The sequence below is a fragment of the Macaca mulatta genome, chromosome 7, assembly GCF_049350105.2.
Source record: "Macaca mulatta isolate MMU2019108-1 chromosome 7, T2T-MMU8v2.0, whole genome shotgun sequence".
NCBI classification, from domain to species: domain Eukaryota; kingdom Metazoa; phylum Chordata; class Mammalia; order Primates; family Cercopithecidae; genus Macaca; species Macaca mulatta.
Window position 1 is genome coordinate 136024766 of NC_133412.1, and position 18641 is coordinate 136043406.

Genomic DNA, 18641 nt, shown 5'->3' on the forward strand with positions numbered 1-18641 from the left:
AAGAACAGATGTATACTATAGGTCTGATTTTTAGAAATCAAAAAAGTCAAAATGATAAACTGGAAAAAAAATAGATTTCTTCCTACCCAGAAATTCATATTTGTGAATTATTAGATAAAATAACTTTTCATTAGCTAAGAAACTCCCAATTTATTTTCATAAGTAGAATATAAATGGTACAGAGAGAAACCAAAGATGAAAAATGCTCAAATGCATTATATACAGAGTATACAAATAAGGGTGTTGAATTCAGAACTTTTATTTCCTTTTCCTATAAACTTTTCCCTCTACTCTAAAAGGTTTCTTTTCATTTCTTATTTTATGATAGCTCCAAATAGCAGAACTCTGAAAAAGGAAGCACAGTCTTACAGGCAATCAAACAGGAAATCCTTGGGTACATATGGGGAAAATGAACAAATAGCATTGTTGGCCCCACTACCTCCTGCCACAATCATGAGAATCAGTACATTCTAGAGTTCTGAAAACGTGAACAGAGCTGAAGCTGAAACAGGTATGTGGCCTCCTAAATTCTATTCATTCTCTAGCAAAAGCCACCAAAAAGAACACCAAAAAAAAAAAAACAGCAGCCGCAAAATTCATATTTTGTTGAGAAGCTTAACATAACAAATAAGGGATTATCCCAATCAAAGCACAGCATAGGCTTTCTTAAATCAGTGAAAGTCCCATAGTTACTTTTTGGAAGCATGTAATAGGCCACCTGCAGAGGTAGGATAAGTTCATTCCTGATGCAGTTCACAAAACAGGCAGGGAGGGAAAATGGAGCAGTGATCCAGGAAGCCTCTTGTGCAGTCATCACCTGCAAATCCATTCATGTCCAGGACTTCCTTACTGCTAACCCTGTCTCCCAGAATGTAGACAAGGAATCTAATATAACTTACTCTGACATGAATTCTGACCAGCAAGGAGGAATTTGTTGTTGCAGTAGAATAGATGTATATTAATAAGACTCTAATTATGCATGGTAAAGTTCCTGATAATTAAGAAGGAAACAGTTGACAGGGTGCAGTAATTCATGCCTGTAATCCCATAACTTTGGGAGGCCGAGGCAGGTGGATCACCTGAGGTCAGGAGTTCAAGATCAGCCTGGCCAACATGGCAAAACCCCGTCTCTACTAAAAACATTCAAAAATTAGCCGGGCATGGTGATGGGTGCCTGTAATCCCAGCTACTCAGAGGCTGAGGCAAGGAGAATTGCTTGAACCTGGGAGACGGAGGGGACAGTGAGCCGAGATCACACCACTGCACCCCAGCCTGGACGACAGAGCGAGACTCCATCTCAAAAAAAAAAAGAAAGAAACAGTTAAGAATGCATCTGGTTTGCTGGTTTGTTATACTATATTCTATAAGGCCGTATGTGTTTGAAATTTTTCATAATGAAAATTTAAAAGAGAAAGATAACAAAGAGAAGTAGAAACAAGAGTCGCTATAGAAACAGAGGAGTAGCAGGGTCATCCTGCCGGGTTTCTGTCTCAACTTCAATTTCTTTAGGCCTACCTCTGTTTAAGTCAAAACTCTCAAATATTGTGGCATATATACAGCCTAAAAACAAATTTCCATTTCACTTTAACACTTGGGGGAAAAAGATGGTGAACTTTAGTCAGTTAAAAAGAGTAGAATTAATAAAATAAAGAAGACAAATTTGTGTAATTCAGTGACATGAGATGTTGGAAGGTAAGAAGAGTCAAGAAAGCTTGAAAGCTTTCAAAAATGGAACTGTGTAGTCATCAACACGTAGCACAAAAATAAACATTTATGGAGCACTCCTACATGCCAAGTTCTGTTATAAGCCCTGGGGATATTAAGATAAATATGCCTCACTTCTGCTCTAAAGAAATGCATAATCGAAATACATGAAAAGCTCAAACAGAGTTCAGTTTACAAATAAAAACAATGATGTTATAGATAATGTTTTCTGGTTAGCTCAAACTTTTAAAGGAACTTTGGGACTGCTGTTTAAATGCTGCATAGAAAAGTCATTTATACCTGAATTCTTTTCTCTGAAAATAACTAAAAGCAAAGAGAAGGAAAAACAGAGAGAAAATCTTCAGCCCATTCAAACTAAGAAAGCCAACACAAGCCCCAACTAGAATGTGATGAGTTAGGACCTACTAGAATTAGGTCCAAATGGCAGAGAGACATACATCCTTCATCTCTAGCAAGTAGATTGCTCCAAAAGGAGGTGACCCATCCCGACAGGCCTGCTCTGGACTCTACTTACTTGAAAGCACATTTTCTAATATTTAGAAGTAGTTTGACACTTCTTAAAAACTATAAAATGTTTTATAAGCTTAAAAAGTAATAAAATATTAGTAAATAGACATTGATATATAAAGTATATATAAAATATTAGTTATATATCTATAAAGCATTATAGACTCTCTCTACCATAGGTTTAGAAGTAGTGTGACACTACTTAAATATTATAAAGTGTTTTATAAGTTTAAAAAGTAATAAAATGTTAGTAAATATACATACTTGATATATATACATAAAGTATATATAAAATATTAGTAATGTATATAGATATATACCAAGCATTATAGACTCTCTCTGCCATAGGTCCTCTGGCACCACTTCCTCTTGGTTTTTAGCCAACCCTCCAACTGACGCCCTTTCAACCACCTTCTATATATGAATGATTCTCAAGTCCATTTAGCACCAAAAAAAACCTCTCTCCTGAGTTATTGATACTAACCCAAATGTCTGTTGTGCATTTCCACGTGGATATCCCACAGGTATCCAAAAACAGGTCCCAAAGGGAACCCTTTGCTTCTCCCAAATCAGCTATCTTCTATCATGTGAATGACATCATTATCCACCCAGTCCCTCAGACCTGGGGCAAAGCCTCCACTTTTCCCATTTCCTGCCACATGTAGCTGGTTATCAAGTCCTGAGAGTCTCATCACTCGAAGTGCCTAAGTGCTCAAAATATATCTATTTAATAAATCTCTCAGAAAATGTCCTTCTTTTCCATTCCCATAGGCATGTTTTGGTCATGACTTCACAGTTTTTTCTCACTTGTGTGACAGGAACTGCCTCTCCATCAGCCATCCCACCTCTATTCTTGCTTCCTCTAATTCACAGATCACACTATAAAGGCTATCAGTCTCGTATTTTTTTAAATGCATATCTATCTAACCATGTCCCTCTTTAATATAAACTCCTTTCATGTTGGCTCATTACCTATAGGAATAAATATTAATTTTCAAGTGTGACATGCAAAGCCCACCAGGACCTTGTACCTGCCTACCTCTCAGCATCTCTCCTGCCAATTCCTCCACCTGCTCTCTAGGCTGCTGCCGTTCTCAGGTAGGAGTAGTTCTCAGAATGTCCATGCTGTTTCATGCTACATTACAAGTTATTCTCTTTGTTTAAAGGCTTTTTCCTCCACTCTCTTAGTGGTTAGGATCTTACATACAGTTTATGACAAACACTTTCTCTTCCACGTGTACTACCCTGACATCTTCTCCCTACCTCTGCCATCTTCATTGTCATACTCTCCCCTGTCCCCCACTGGGAGAATTAGGTATCCTTCCTTTTTATTATCATACAGTTTCTGCACATCTCTATTATAACAATTTTCACTGTCACACTTACTACAAGTGTGTTTGCATATTCCAGGAAACTCTAAACTCTAAGGAGTAGATCTACTGTCAATTACAAAGCTGGCATATGGTAATATGTTAAGCAGCCAATAATTCAATAAACGAAAGAATAAACTTTTGTGAAACTAGCAAATGTTGGGGGTGAATTTGGGGAGCTTTAATTACAAACTCAGAATGATTTAACAGTATAATGTAGAGAACAAAACAGTCAATAAAGGTTGCATTAATAGTGTGTTTCATTGAGTACAAAAGAGAAATTATCCTTAATCTCTACACTGACTAGGTGTATTACTCCATTTTCATACTGCTGATAAAGACATACTTGAGACTAGGTAATTCATAAAGGAAAACAGGTTTAATGGACTCACAGTTCCATGTGGCTGGAAGCCTCACAATCATGGAGGAAGGCAAAAGGCACATCTTACATGGCATCAGGCAAGAGAGAATACGAGCCAAACAAAAGGGGAAACGCCTTATAAAACCATCAGATCTCATGAGACTTATTTACTACCGCAAAAACAGTATGGGGGAAAACACCCCCATGATTCAATTATCTCCACCTGGTCCCTCCCAAAACACCTGGGAATTATGGAAGCTACAATTTAAGATGAGAGTTGGGTGGGGAAACAACCAAACCATATTACCAGGTCACACACACAGGAGATCAGTTGAATATATTCATCAGAGAACTGCCAAAAAAAACCCCTCAAAACTCAACTCTATTAGGAAAAGTGAAAGGAACTGGAAAAAGGGAGATTGGGGCAGGGCACTATTTATATTCAAATACACAGTGCACGGATGAGGGCTGAGCTCACTCTGTTCAATCCTAATGTGGGTAACCCAGAAAAAAGTTGGAGCTACAGGGATAGAAGGATGCAAACAAGATTTCAACAAGCCTGTGCCACACACTTCTATGCAGTTAACCAACAGAAAGTTAGGTCATTTATTGCTACTTGGAAAAGACAAACAAGGCAATAATAACATTGACTATTTACTATATGCCAGGTACTATTCTAAGTGTTTTCTTTGTATTAATTAATTTAAAATTCAGAACAATCCTATGTGGTACCTATCGTTAAAGCATGGCCCAGAAAAGTTAAAAATAATTGGACTAAGTTCACATAGATAGTAAGAGGAGGATCCCAGATTCACATTCAGGCAGTCTGTCTCCAGAATCTTCCTTCATTCATTCTGAAAGTCTCTATACCTAAAGTGTAATTTATCCAACCACATGAATACCTGCAATATTTGCTTAAACATGAGCATTCTCTACATGACTGAATAAAGGAGATTAAATACCTAGCCTCCTCTTTCTCGCCACTCAGTCACAGCAATGGCCCACAATAGGGGTTCATGGAGGCCCTGGAACTCTTATATCTATATAGTCTGTAGTTCTCCAACATGGATCAACTCATTTTGTTTTCATAATAGCAGGATTCCTACCTTCATTGTTCATATGAGGACACTGAAGCTTGGTCAGGTTGAACAAACTGTCCAAAGACAGCAAGGAATGAGAGTATCACTCAGACCCAGTCTTTCAGATTCTGAGTACATTTTCCACAACAACCAACCACCCTGCAGCCTTCCTGTCCTTACCCCCAGTCTCTCCTACATCATTGCTGCAATATTAATCTCCCTGAAAGGTAGCACTGAGCATATCCTCCAAGGGCTCATCACAGACATTAAGCATAATCTCTTGAACAGGCCTTCAATGCCCGCAATCCCATCTCTGTCTATGCTGCCAGGTCATTTCCCTCTATGCCTCTGCAAAGCCCTAGTGCTCCAATAAAACCAGATTCCTTTTTGCCCCCAAACATCATGTTGAGCAAAAGGAGCTAGACACAAAAGAGTATATGCTGTGTGATTCCATTTCTGAAGAGTTCAGAAACAGGTGGAACTACTCCATGGGGTTAAATGAGCATACTGTCTCCCTTTGTTGGGAGAGGGGCAGTGATTACAAAAGACATGAGGAAACCTTCAGGTTCTGGCAATATTTTGCTTCCTAACATGGCTGCTAATCACTAGCTGTGTTCACTTTGTGAAAATTCTTTCTGCTGTACACTTAAGATTGGGATAATTTTTCTTTAAGTATGTCATAAACATCAAAAAAAGGTTATGGAAAACCCAATAGTCACTGATGTGTTATTAAGCTAACATTTCACCACAGTACATGATTCAGATTAATAATTTCTTACTCATCCTGTGATATTTCGTTGGGGGGGGCAGGGAGTCATAGCCATCATTGTATCTAAAATAAGAGACTTTCCTTATTTTATGATTCATTCTCATAACCTTTAGATTGGGCCACAAATTGCATTTAATTCCTGTTGGCAATTTTAATTTCACTCATATGATACTACTGGACAGTCTTAGAGGTTGATCCTCCAAAAATGCCCTTCTTATGTACTTCCGCCTTTTTCATAACAATGTTTTGATGCTGTACTTTCCACCAGTCTTAGCTACTCATTGATTTTCTGCTTCATGTCACTCCAAACTTTCCAATCTTTCTGTGCCCTCCTCTGCACTCCAGTGGCTTTCTGCCTCTATCCCAACCTCTGAGCTGTTAACACACAAATCCCTGGGGTTCCACTGTGGAAGAGAATATCAAATACATCAAGTGCATAACAGAACACAGCAGGGTGAATGGAGGACTTTCAGCCATCAGCCTTCCACCTTTCTAGCCAATTTCCTTACTTGACAAGCCCCTCAGGCCATAGTAGCACAAGGAGTAATATCCAGGAGACACCTCTGTGCCAAAAGTAACTCTTCAAGTTACTTTTGTCTATTCCACATTAAAGAGATGTGAGGTGTTATCAGAGTAAAATAATATCTTGCAATGATAAAGCCACCCAAAATACAAATCAATTCTCTCATTTGATCATCACTAATAATAGCAGGTAGATAATTCAGCCAATATTCCTTCCTATTTTCTTTAACTTTCTTGGCCAAGGACACATGATAATTAAGTGGAGGTAAAAGAGCAGGAATACAGACTTGTTATATCCAGTTGCATGATTTTTCACCTACATTTTGCATTCTCACAATACAATGTTCTGGTAGATTGTTTCAAAAACATAGCTGTGTTTATTTTTCTCCCTGTATCCATACTCCTCTGCAATGTTACTTATAATTCCTCCCATCAAGAGATACAGTCTATTTCCTATCTCTTAAATCTGGACTGACTTTAGGACTTGCTTTGGCCAACAGAATGTGATATAAATGATTGCAGCAGATCCAAGCCTAGGGCTCAAAAGGCCTTGCACACCACCTTCACCTGTGGTCTTGGAAACCAGCCCAGCTGCTGTGTGAACAAGACTCACTAGGCTTTGGGGGATGAGAGACCATAGAAGCATCCCTTCGAGTCATGCATTTCAGCCATCCTAGACTATTCAGGCCTAGCCAACTCAGTGGCTGACCACAGATGCACGAGTAAACTTAGTTGAGATAAGCCAAACCTAGCCTAAATCAGCAGAACCACCCAACTGAACTGCAGACTCATGAGTTGAATAAATTATGGTGGTCATTATCTGTAAAGCCTTAGAGTGATTTGATATGCAGGAAAAATGACAACTGATAAAAATGTAAGAAAAGTGCATATGTTACATATTTATGAGCACAGAATTTCACATTTCTATGACATAACACTGGGGCAATATATATATCGCATTAATAGAGAGGTCCCATTTTAATGTGACATTATCCCAAATAGGAAAGATATGGGCAGGTAAAGTAAGATTTAATATACAATTGTTGGGTGTTATTTATCTGTTGTATTCAGAAATATGTCGCTGTTATCATGGATGCCAACAAATACTCCATTAGAATAAAGAACTCCAAGTTATTACTTCATAAATCTTACAAATATTTCTAAAAGTCAATCTCACCTAAAACTTAACATCACCTTGGGTGGTATCCATGGAGATGACCCTTCCAATAGCCTGGCCTTGGAGTTTCTTCACCAATTCATCTCCAACAACCTTTCTACTTCTCCTCAGATACCCACTCTCATGATCATAATCTAAAATTTGTTATATTCCAAAACTTTCTCCAGCTCTGAAATTTTGAATTGAATCATCCTGCTATCTGACCAGGGCTGCTTCTCTGTCAAGATCAGTGGCCCAATTACACCAACTGCAAAAGTAGTTGATCCTTACTGAACCTGTAGTCCAATGACAAATCTACCTTTCCCCAATTTATTAACCCTCTTCATTCTCTACCTTTTTTCTTATGCAATCCTATAATTTCAATAACATCAACACCCTAAATTGCTTAGCATCTCTGTCTCTCCTTTACACCCACTGTCAAAATTCTAGTCCTGGCTCAATTACCAGCTTTCTTCACATCTGTATTATGAACTGCTCAAGAAAGTTATACAATGGGTTCCACTATAAATTCATTATCATCACCTTCAATGCATCTGTCCACTACCTAGCAAGTTTCCTGTTTTTCTTATAAATTTACCTGCTCACTGTATTTCAAGCCTTCTCTACTCTACTCAAAACTCCAACCATACCCTCTTCAACTACATCTTCCCCACAGATATTTAAACATATCATGTCCCTCTCATTAAGAAAAAAAAAATGCACCCCCTCACACTCCTAAATCAGCTATCTAAGCAAATCAGAAACCAAGAAGTATCCTTGCCATCCCTTTCTCTGACATCACCTCACCCAACCTACCTTAAAATCCTATTCATTTCAGAACAATATTTTATCATGGAAAAGCTCAAACATACAAAAAAAAAACAGATAAATAGCACAACAATTCCCCCATTTACCCATAACTTGGCTAGAGTAATTATTAACTTATCACCACCCTTGCTTCTTCTACATCTCTCTTTTAACAACAAACTCCTGGTCCCACTGGATTATTTTGAAGCAAATCCAAAATGTATAATTTTGTCCATAGATACTTTAGGGTATGTCTCTAAAAGACAACATATTTTTTAACTCAACAAACCTATCACCCATTATCACACCTGATAAAACCTAACAAGATTTCTCAAAATCAGCAAATATCCAGTCCACTCAATGCCCAACCTCTCCCCAGCTGGTTTCTTAGAATTAGGACAAAAGAAGGTCCACACTTTGTGCTTTGTTAATGTGTCTCTTAATCTACACATTTCCCTCTCCTTTTTTTAATCTGTTGAAGTCAAATTTATTTGTTTGTCCTATAGAGTTTCCTAAATTCTGAATTCTGAGGTTTTCATCATTATGGTGTCACTATTATAATCCTCTGTCCTCCCACTTTCCTGTAAACTGGTAGTTAGATCTTGGAAACTGTTCTGATTCAGGTTCCATTTTTTAAAAATATTTGTTTTTATCAATACGTAATTTTAACTCCTAACTATCTCTCAAATTTATCTACTTCTCTCAACCTCCACTGTCCTGTCCTTAGATCATACTAATAGCATCTCTCTCCTCTATCTACAGGAGTTTCCTAAGTGTCAAGGCATTTGTTTAAACCCATTCAATCTGTTCTGAACACTGCATAAGAGTCACCTTTTCAAAATCACTGCTGGTTTAAAATCATCTCACAGCTTCCCACTATTCTAAAATCTGTTTTGTTTATATGGTCTTGAATGGTCTGGTCCAGGCTTACCACTCTAGCCCCATTCTCTTCTGCTCACTCTCCATCCAGCTTTCAATTCTTTGAGTATGTCATTCTCCCTCAAACACAGGGACTATGCACTTTCTGTTCTTTCTAAATGGAATGTTCTACAACTCTTTCATGCCCCTTCCTCAGCCTAGTTGGTTCTATCCATATTTTAGATTATAGCTCAGTTATCACTTCCTTAGGGAACTTTCCCTTTCTGATCTAGATCAGGTCATTTCATTACATAATCTCAAAGAACCATGTACATTCTCTTCATGACACTTGTCTCTTTGTGATTGTGTATGTGTATCATGTTTCCTTCATTCTTTTATCCCTAACACACTCTAGGACTCTTAGAAACCTAGTGATTGAAAGAATGAAAACATTAATTAAAGAATAACTTAATATACAAATCTCTTATAATAATTTCTGATTCTCCCAGCACTGATACCATAATTAATAATTAATAGCTTCTTAATTTTCATGAGTAGTACCACATCAGGCAACTGGATAGAAACCACAGAACAATAATAAGCTCTGTTTCATAAGCATTGGGCTCTTATTCTAAATAGATTTTATACATGAATGATTACATAGTCCATTTCCATTTCCTTTTGTAGAGTGCAATTTAAAGACTGAAAAAAAATTGCAAACTACATTTATCTAAACCTCTAACCCAGATAACAAATTATATTGCTTTTTCTCCTGTTCAGAATTCACTTCTCCAACTCAAGCTACCAAGAGCTCTACGGGGAAATAATCCTAATTATTTCATGGATTAGCTAGCATTCTCCTGTAGAAGATCTGAATTTAAATAACTTGTGCATAACACCTGTATTAGCCAATTCATATTCTTAGTGAAACACAGTGGCATATATGGCCAGACAGACAGATAAAGAATAGGCACTTACTGCCAGCAATATCCAAAATGTACTAACATTTAATATGCTTCTTGTTGTGTAAAATACTTTTATTTTCATATCCACTGGGTCCACAGTGAATATAAAGCTTGACCAAAGTATGTACCCTACGAAGAGGTATATTGCCTAAAGCCCTGAATTTTTTTTAACATTATGATATATGTACAAGCAAACCAAATTGGGGATGTTTTAAATCCTTCTTCAATAATTTCTTGCTGCCTTTAGAATAAAACTCAAACTCCTTAACACAACCTACCCCTGCCTACCTCTTCAGACTCACCTTGTGCATCTGTCTTCTGCTCTCTACACTCTGTTCATATAGGACTTCTTTCCTACCTTAAAAATATATTCTCTCTCACCCAGGGGATCTCCAAACATGCTGTTTAAAAGAATTTCCCTACCCACCAACAGTTTCTTTTGCCTGGTGAATTCCTATGCATCTTTCAGATCTGGGCTTAAAAATATAACTCCCTCAGAGACACTTCTCCTAACTATCCCCATCCCTGAAGGTTAAGACTCTTGTTTTACAGCTTAAATAATACAAGAAGTGCTGAGGGAATGAGGTAACAGGCAATGAAAGTTGAAGCAGAGTAAGACTGAAGTGGCCATGATGGGCTATGTAAGCAAAGAGACAAAGCAAAAGAGAAGAAAGACTAAGTGTATTTGTCAGGGCTCTCCAGAGAAACAGGACCAACAGGACATAATGGACATGAAAAATGGAAATGGAGATGGAGATAGGGAGATATGGAGATGGAGAAATGGAAATAGAGGTGCAGATGGAGATGGATACAGGGATGGGGATGGAGATGAAGATGGAAACAGAGACGCAGATGCAGATGGAGATGGAGATGGAGGTACAGATGGAGATGCAGATAAAGATGGAGATGGAGATGCAGATGCAGATGCAGATGCAGATACAGATGCAGATGGAGATGGAGATGGAGGTGAAGATGATTGGAGATGAAGATGCAGATGCAGATGAAGATGGAGACGCAGATGGAGATGGAGATGCAGATGCAGATGGAGGTGGAGATGGAGATGGAGATGGAGATATGGAGATGGAGATGGAGATACAGATAGAGATGGAAATGGAGATGGAGATGGAGGTGCAGGTGGAGATGGATACAGGAACAGGGATGGAGATGGAGATGAGAATGCACCCAGCCATCCTGAATTTTCTATGAAAATGAAAATGTTTACGTTGTATTTTTACCTTCAAATATAACCTCCTTGTTTCAGCCCTTTGACCAGGATATCATTTGGTTTGTCAATGCCACATATGCCTGCCTGATACTTGATTGCATTTGATCAGCAACTAATGCAGACCCTAATCCAGATATAAAGCAGTGCTGGAAATCATTCACTATCTCTGATGCAATAGCGTTCATCAAAACTGCAATGGATTAATTAAAATCAGAAATTGCAAATACCTACTGGAAGAACTTATGGAATGAAGTCATGAATGATTTTAAAGGCTTCCTGGGGATCAATGAAGAAGCTAGGAAAATAATTCACACAGTAAGACAAGTTAGTGAAGAAGAATTTGCCAATATACTTGATGAAGTGGAGAACATATTGCACGTCATCAGAAGTGCTAACCAATGAGAAACTGGAAGAACTTGTTGAGTCACCTACAGAAGAAGAAACTGAAACAGAACTAGCAATGTGGATACTTGCTGGAAAGTATCCACTTTCCAATGTGGAAAGTTGCTGAAGTGTTTCAGATTCTACAAACAATAATGGACAGAATTATGGAATATGATCCACAGATGGAACAAAGCACTAAAATCTCCTATATGATCAACGAAGGAATACAATTTCTTTTTTTTTCTTTTTTTTCTTTTTTTTTGTGATGGAGTTTTGCTTTTGTTGCTCAGGCTGGAGTGCAATGGCGCAATCTTGGCTCACTGCAACCACTGTCTCCCAGGTTCAAGTGATTCTCCTGCCTCAGCCTCCCGAGTAGCTGGGATTACAGGAATGCGCCACCACCCCGGCTAATTTTGTATTTTTAGTAGGGACAGGGTTTCTCCATGTTGGTCAGGCTGGTCTTGAACTCACGACCTCAGGTGATCCGCCAGCCTCGGCCTCCTGAAGTGCTGGGATTACAGGCATGAGCCACCGCGCCAGGCTAATTTTTGTATTTTTAGTAGAGACAGGGTTTCACCATGTTGCCCAGGATGGTCTCGAACTCCTGAGCTCAGGCAATCCACCCACCTCAGCCTCCCAAAGTGCTGGGATTACAGGCGTGAGCCACCATGCCCGGATGGAATACAATTTCAATAGCAACATTTTAATGAGTTTAAAAGAGACAATAATTTCCAACTACAGTGTTCTTCCCAAAGGTTTTAGTAAAAAATAACCTTCAACTATCAAGGATCCCCAATATTGACATTATCTGCTTCTGCTCCTGACATCCAACCATTAATGTTCATGGCTTAATGATCCAGGATCACCTGAAGAATTTAATCCTCTTCTGATACATTATCAGAAGGTCAATAGTAGCCTAAAGCTATGTCACAATGCCTACATCATTCACCCTACACATCTAATCATGTAGGCATTTTTTCATCTCATATCATCATAAGAAAAGGGGTGAGTATAGTAACAAACAGATGTTTTGGAAGACAGCAAGCACATTCACATAACTTTTATTATAGTACATTGTAATAATTCTTCTATTTTGTTATTATTGTTAATTTCTTACTGTGCCTAATTTATAAATTAAACTTATCATAGGTACGCCTGTATATGAGAAAGCATAGTATATATAGGGTTCAGTATCATCTGTGGTTCAGGCCTCCACTGGGGGTCTTGGAATGTATACCCATGGATAAAAGGGAATAACTGTATATAGATAATGATATTTAGGAAGAGAGAGAGCAGTATTGTGAGGAATGGGCTCAAATGATTATGAAGGCAGAGAAGTTCCACAGTCTGCCATCTGCAACCTGGAGACCCAAGAAAGCCGATATTGCAATTCAAGTCCAAAGACCTGAGAACCAGGCCAATGGTGTAAATTCCAGCCCAAGGGCAAGACAAGATGAGATGAGATGTCCCAGATCAAGTAGTAAAGCAGAAAAAAGGAGAGAATTCCTCCTTCTTCCATCTCTTGTTCTATTCAGGTACTCAACAGATTGGATAATGCCCATCCACATTGGGGAGAACAATCTGCTTTACTGAATGTACTGATCCAAGCGCTAATCTCAGCAAGAAACAGAAATACCCAGTAATAAAGTGTAATCTGAACACTCCAAGGTCCAGTCAAGTTGAGATGAAATTAACAAGCATGGTAAGAAATTCAGTCAAGAATTTCTTGACAGAGTGAGTGAGTCACATTAGCGGTGGAAAACTCAAGTAAAGATCTACAAACCCTAAGAAAATAGCTAGAAGAGTAAACAGTCATGTCCTCCAAAATAATTTTCTAAAATACCCCTTTTTCCAACAATTTTAATGATAATATGTGATAATACGGACTGTTAAGGCTATAAGAAAATGATACTGGAGAAAACAATGTCAAAGAAAGACTGTGAGACATATGAAGAAGGAATTCAAAGAGTAGCTCCATTTTCTTTTTCCTCACTTCCCTATACTTGGTTCAGCTCCTTCCTTTTTTCAGGCTCACTTCCCTAATATTAGAAATTGGCTGTGCCTTGGGCCAGGTTCTCCAGAGCCACCTCGGGCTAGAGTCATACATTAGGTCCTAAGGTACCACTGTTATTTGTGCTATGTGCTGAAAAATATTCATCCTTATACTAAATCTTCCATTACTTGAGGTCACTTGAGTCTCTTTTCTTTGCAACTAAAAGCAAATCCTAACCTAACAGCTACATTTAGCCCATTACACGCTTTCCCACATGGTTCACCTCCTCATCACCCCGGTCATTATCTATATCCTGTTGCTCCTGTATTACTTTTATTTGTAGAGCACATCACTAACTGAAATTATACACACACACACACACACACACACACACACACACATAATTTAAATTGTCCATGTATACTTACTGTCTGTTTTTCCCCCACCAGAATATTCACTCTGACCAAGACGACCTTAATTTGGCTTCTTCTAAAGTCTAGGACCCTGACTTCCCTTTTCTTAGAACATTTACTTTAGAAAACTTTCTATTGTAAATTCTCTGCCTCTTTCAGAGGAAAATCTTCTTTCAGCCTCTTGCCAATTTTATAACCCAGGAATGTCTTTCTCAAAGACTTGTGGGCTATTCCTTTGGAATGTAATCATCAAGAAAGATAGTGCCTCTGTTTTCTAATATCTGTAGGAGGGTAGATGTCAAACTTTGATAAGCACCAATTATCAAATGATTAGATGGCCTAATCATATTGACCAACATTTCCACCACTTGTTTCAACAAAGTTGAGTTCAATCCCTCTCCCCTAGTGCAAAAATCTCTCTCTACTATTGCAACGGTCTTGAATACAGTCTTTGTTTTTAACAAACGTCTGGTACAATTTCTCTTTAACAGTTTTATGAAGATAGGGGAGGATTTGTGTGCTTGTTCACTGCTAGATTCCCCAATACTTATAATAAAGGAGTAGCCATACTCCTTTATTATAAAGGAATTCCTGACACATGTGTATATATATATATACTGCTAGATATAGATATGTGCTATACACATATATACACATGAGATATATACACATATATAAACACATATGAGATATATACACATATGAGAGACAGAGAGAAAGAGGTAAATATATATATATATAACAATATATATATAACTATATATATACTGAGGTGAATAGACGAATGAAATCAAGTAAGGGATTTGTTTTTTTCATTTAAAGGATGACATTCAGAGAAGAATAAATCCTTCTTACGTCATTGCTGTAGCTTGCATGTGGTTTGTTGGATTTGATCCCCAATGTGGTAGTGTTGGAACATGGGGCCTAGTGGGAGGTGTTTGAGTCATGGGATTGAATCTCTTATGAATGTCTTGGTACCATTCTCATGGTAGTGGGTGAGTTCTCACTCTGGCAAGACTGGATTCATTCTTAAAGGAATGGATAACTTCCTGCAACAGTAGATTTTTCTAGAGCCAGGGCACTGTTTGGGTTTTGTCTCTCCTCATATGTCTGCTTGTCCTTTGACTTTCTCCACAAGGTTATGATGCAGCATGAAAATCCTCATCAGAATCCAGGGCCATGCTCTTGAACTTCCTAACCTGCAGAGCTGTGAGTGAAATAGACTTTTTTTCTTTATAAATTACCCAGCCTCGGGCATACTGTTATAGCTACACAAAATGGACTAAGACAGCCATCCCTGTATATTTCTCAATGTACCACCACATCTCAGAATTCAAACCAAATACACAGTCATTCATAACACTAAAGAGCAAAAATTTAACAATTGAGCTAGTGATGAGTCCTAGTGATATGTTTATCATATGTACTGGCAGGCTTCTGTACATGGAGACTGTATATTTCCTAAAAATAATTACTTTCTTTGCCAACATAGGTAAGATGTCATTAAATAGATGTTCTTTTTTTAAACTTGTTAGATTTCAATACTGAAGACAAGAAGAAGTGATTCTAAAATTCCAGTAGCATCATATTGAATATAAAATTGAGCAAATCTAAAAATCTGTAATTTATGGTAAAATAATTTTTGCACTGCTTTCCATGATCTAGACCTCTTAATTCACTGTCATCAAGACAACTGCAACATCTGTAAAAGTTTTTGAGTAAGGCCATTCACAACTCAGTGTAATCCTGTGTATAACCATGAATATAACTGAAGACGGCTGATTTTTCCTGACACAATTACCCAAAAACAAACAAATCACAATGGAAACTAGCATCTTCTGGGAAAGTGCACACTAGGCATTTGATCATAAACTCTGTATTTGTATCTGCAATACTGATCAACTAAACATTCAAACACGACTATTGTAGATCATGCTTGTTTATCAGTAGACTCAGAAGGGTACAGAATAGAAATCCCTGCTCATCAAAAGGACAGTATTAACATCTTCTCCCATGGACATAGACCTCATAGCAGTTTGTGTAGCAGTCCAAAGAGCTATGCTCCCTGTCCCCCATCTCCCCAAGAAGACAACTTAAAAATGAGAAAATAAGACTCAGTCAGCAGGTACTGGAGACATCCTGACTTAAAAGCCTTGAGAAATAGTCTAATCTCACCATCACCACTACTCTCACTCATCCTGGACACTGAAAACTAAAACTCTATCTTACCGTCTACATTAACGTGACTTTGGACTATCCCTCTGTCTCCCTTAGCATGACTTTCTTTCTCCACAACTCTCCTGCTCAGAAAAATGGTTTGATATTTTTATTACAGGAACTTTGCAAAGACCTATTAACTCTTTAGTGAAAAGTATCTGCAGACAGTTAATGGCCTGAGATTCTTTGAATTCTTTCCTTCAAAATCCTTGCCTTGCTGTTTCCTCCAATCCTGTGCTATTGTATCATATTCTTGAACTTTACCCAATTCTGATAAAGCCCACTCCCCTAGCCCCTCCCCGTTTTTAAAAGCCCACCTTAAATCAAACGTTCGATTCTTAATCCATTCTGTCCTTGTCTTTCCTGCTCTGAGTACACTACCAGAGCTTTGCATGGCAGTGTTCCCTTCTACTGTGGTAAGCAATAAATTCAACTCAGCTTTGTCTTTTTAACAGGTTGTGTTGGTAATGTTTGCGGATGTAGCTTTTGACAGCCTCATGCTCTACCTAATCTAATACTTCTAATAACAATGCCACAGGCATAGGTTTCAGAGTCCCACAAGAGATACACTCATATCTGTTGGAACACTGAAAGCTCCATCATTCAAGGAACCTATAAGCCATGGTGTCCTTATGAAGTTATTTATAGTTTATTAAAAGTTCCTCACAGCCTAGATGCAATTTACTGATGAGGGAATATTTTTTTCTTTCTGTGGAGATGGGGTCCTGGTATGTTGCCCAGGTTGTCCTCAAACTCCTGGGCTCAAGCAATCCTCCTTCCTCTGCCTCCCTAAGGGCTGCAATTACAGGCATTAGCCACCATGCCCAGCCATTTTTTAAAACATAAGTAATATTGCCTAGAAACATAAATGACATGTTCCCTTCATCAGTTCCCAGGGAAACAAAGGAAGACTGCTAGCCAAAAGTCAAATTCTCAAGCAGAAGGAGAAATAATTTTGTTAACCCTTTACCTAAATATAAACAACACTTCTTAAAGATTAAGAAATTCAATACAAAGACAAACACATTGTTTATAAGTTAGTGTGTGTTGTGTGAAAGCAGTGACATCAGGGAATAAAACAAAGTATTAAAAAGGCTAAATGAAGTAGGGATGAACTCCACTGGAACTTCCCCAAAAGCAGAATAACAAAACTACGATTTCTCAAGCGTGGGGATAATTATCACACAGAAAGACAATGAACAGCAACCTCTATGCAAGTATTCATAATTACTTATGGTAAAAAACTGTTTAAGAGTTAGCTGTAACATACAAATTCCAATATATTTCAACCTTCTTTGCCTCTATGTTAGAATCATCCCCTGATGCTTAACAATAGGAACAATTTATCATGAATGAAGATCAGTACAGATAAAAAATCTTTTATGTAAACAAGAAAATCAAACAAAGGAAGCTCAATGCTATCCTCATTGCTTGTTATTTCCTATCCTCTCAAAGCTAATTCCCTCAGTTAAACAGACTGCTTTGTCTCAGTGGAAATTCATGCAAAAGAATGTTCCTGCAACATCACCAAACTTCTCAAATCTAAGAATGTCTATCTTTAAAGCTGTGTATTACCCAGCCTTGATAACATTCTCTACCAATGCCCACCAGGAATAGAATTTAAAAGCTTACACGATAGCCATCATGTTCCAATTTGGAACTTGAGGCTGACTCTTACCCTTTCTCCAAATATTTTCCCTATCTCTTCCTTCACCCTGACCCCTCTTTTATTTACACCTTTGAATAGTTTGTGAGAAAGTTTTCCCTCAAAGTAGAAGGTAGGTATCTGTTCAGAGACTGTGTCTTGTTCATCTTTGTATTCATTAGTATTTATTTGTCCACAATACTTTGTACTCCCAGTGGGAGATCACAGCTTGGAGGCATAACCCTAAGGTAATCCTTAAACATGTATGGAAAGCTGGTAGGGCAGGTCATCTGACTGGAGGATTATTTACATGACAGCATAAGAGTACTCATGGAAAGGAATTCATGAGAGGAAATGTGAACATAGTTGTCAAAGGATATGCCCTATAGTCTGTGAGGAGAAAGAGTTTAGAGCACAGCTAAGATTAAGCCACAAAGGTTTCCCTCTGGCCATATCTTTCCCATTATTAACAAAAAGCACGTATAGTTAGGAAATGTGGTATGCCTCATTCACTTCAGTAGAAATATTTGTAGGGTGGCAATTAGATGTCAGGCATCTTGGTAGGTATACAAATCCAAGATGAGTTACAGAGACAGAGTCTCTGCTTTGGAGATTCTTCTAGAAAGAAGCATAATACCTAATCAT

The 18641-nt window shown here is 38.0% G+C and overlaps 1 protein-coding gene across 1 annotated transcript in view; it reads right to left on the reverse strand.

Annotated features, from left to right (window-relative positions):
* KCNH5 (potassium voltage-gated channel subfamily H member 5) overlaps positions 1-18641 on the reverse strand; it is a 350192-nt gene that overhangs the window by 255320 nt on the left and 76231 nt on the right. The gene's annotated exons all lie outside the window — the stretch shown is intronic.